The sequence below is a fragment of the Crassostrea angulata genome, chromosome 10, assembly GCF_025612915.1.
Source record: "Crassostrea angulata isolate pt1a10 chromosome 10, ASM2561291v2, whole genome shotgun sequence".
NCBI classification, from domain to species: domain Eukaryota; kingdom Metazoa; phylum Mollusca; class Bivalvia; order Ostreida; family Ostreidae; genus Magallana; species Magallana angulata.
Window position 1 is genome coordinate 42,196,245 of NC_069120.1, and position 2,500 is coordinate 42,198,744.

Here is a 2,500-nt window from a genome sequence, read left to right on the forward strand (position 1 = left end):
TTGCTTCATCATGGCCAATTATTAGTAGATTGAATTTGCAGTTTTGAAGCTGTTAAATTGCTGACATTTTCAAAAACGATATTTTTGTAATAAAACATTTTAATAGGCAGCAATTTTTGGTCATTAGGTTGAAATCAAATATTGCATCGCTTGCTTAAATACTTTTTAAAGACATATATGGCAGCTAACATTTAAAATGGGAAATTAATTGGCCCAAATGAATGTTCATTCATGAATCATGGACTTTGGAGTCATATTTTACATTAATCTGTGATGGTGTTACATGGCTGCTGGGATAATGTTGCAAAGGGCGAAAAAAGGACGTTTTCACTTTCACTTTTTAAAAACATTGTTAGAACAGGTGCATATGAGAATTCATATTCTATGAGGTGTATAAGAAAGAAGAGGTATGAAAGTTGAACTAAAGTTTTCATAGAACTTCTTTCGCAATTTTGACCAGGCACTTGGAGGAGATTGATGGAAATAAAAATGCTTGTACATGTAGTACTTAAAGATTATCATAGTATTAAAGATATAAACTCATGAATTAAGAACTGGGGGGGGGGGTGTATTTTAATATTTTTCATGTAGGAGACATTGGCTGGTCTAACTAATATGTTTTAAAAGAATTACATGTGCAATTAACATAAATACAACCAATTTGACATTGTGATAATGCTGAAGCGAAAAAGACACTCTCTAATGTAAGTGGAAACAGCCTAGTTTTCACTAATTTTGTGCCAGAAAAGCTGACAACGAGAAGCATCGAGCTGCCGATTTATTCTTCACAAGTTCTGTTTTGCTAGTTTGTAGATAAAAGTTACACTCCAACTAGACATAATTCGCATTCTGAAAATGACATTTTCATTGGGGAAACAGAAAAACATCAATGCTTGAATTATGTATATAATTATACTACATGAATTGCACACTGTTTTATCTGAGACGGTAGAATAAATGCTTTTGTAGAATAGAAATATTCACTCTGTCTCAGAATTACTTAAGCCATGTTCTGAAAGTCAAAGTACTCTAAGTATTGATATTGTGATAAAAAGTGCAATTAGATGGCTTATAGCATCCTCTCTGTCAGTTAATGAAACTATGAAAGATCTGTGTAAGAAATCAGATGATTTGGAGTTGTGGTCATATTCTTCACTAATTAACAAATTGATTTAACAATAGAAATGATGCAATAGGCATTTGATGGATACATCAATTGTTGATATGTAAATGAATCCAGTTAGGTAAAATGGAAATATGTGAAATTGTGCAGTAATCTTAATTTCAGAGCAAGATATTAATTTCACAATGCCATCTTGAGATTTATTTGAAAAATTGTAGATAACTTGAGAGAGAGAGAGAGAGAGAGAGAGAGAGAGAGAGAGAGAGAGAGAGAGAGAGAGAGAGAGAGATTGAAATAGTAAAAAAATGTATTTCTTTACAGATATATTTTACAATGACATGATTTGAAAAGGTGAAGAGTTGACAGGATCCAAAAAGGTAAGACATCGTACATTTATTTTACATACTTGTCAATATTCAACAGTGAGTGAAATATAAATTCTTTTTTTTCAAATTTTCCAAACCACATCACAGGAATAAAAAAAATCATTTCCACATCCCATGAGAATTTTGAAATTAGACATACAGTAAGCTTCCAATCTACTGGTAGAAAGCGTAGATAAATCATGAAAAGACAAGCGTGTTAACTTCAAGTGAAAATTTATGTTCAAGAAATTTATCAAAATCTTTAATGTTCATGATGTACTGGGATGTTTCAGATCAGAGTTTGCACTAGAATAACCTGTGATGCAGCTATTTTAAAAGAGATCTCTTATTATTCAAGGACAGTGTTTCTCTGATTATGTATCATGAAGAAAGTTTATTGCATGATAAGTAGATCATGTCTGTTTTAACATGCTAATTTTTGTGTACCGGTACTTAAGCTATTACTTGCGATTTCTTCAATAGCATTCCTTCAAAAGCCTTAAAGCTAATCACTGATATATGTGGAAATTGAGCTTGAGATCAGTGGTGTATCCAAGACAGTTACTTTATTCTTAATGTTGGAAGTTAACAATCCTCTCACACCTCTCCAAGTACAGTAAAACTTGTTTAGTACGAACACAGATATAGCGAATTCTCGGATGTAGCGAAGTTTTTTTGAGTTCCCAGTAAAATTCTTAACAAATCTTTGCAAAATTTTATGGCTATAACGAATTTGGATATAACGAATTTATGGTTATAGTGAACTGATTTTGAGTCCCGTAGACAACTTCTAAAACAAAATTAAAATTAAATTAAAAAATCAAAAAACAAAATTTAACACTTTTATAACGAATTTCTTTACAATTTAAAATGTTTGCACAACAATTTAACATAATAGTTTTAATGAATTTATTTTCATATAAATTTTTCAATTCACAATCAGATTATTAAAGATGTCAAAGTTATGCATTTTAATTTTAAGCCCCAATTAGCAAAAATTATACTCTGGTGA

The 2,500-nt window shown here is 30.8% G+C and overlaps 1 protein-coding gene across 3 annotated transcripts in view; it reads left to right on the forward strand.

Annotated features, from left to right (window-relative positions):
- The window catches only part of LOC128168379 (caspase activity and apoptosis inhibitor 1-like), a 59,828-nt gene that overhangs the window by 5,352 nt on the left and 51,976 nt on the right, over positions 1-2,500 (forward strand). For 2 of the 3 annotated variants that reach the window (XM_052834645.1, XM_052834646.1), the window contains one exon: positions 1,445-1,500. The exons of the other annotated variant lie outside the window; for it this stretch is intronic. The gene's annotated coding sequence lies outside the window, so the exon portion shown is untranslated. The remainder of the gene's footprint in view (positions 1-1,444; positions 1,501-2,500) is intronic. 3 annotated transcript variants of the gene reach the window in all.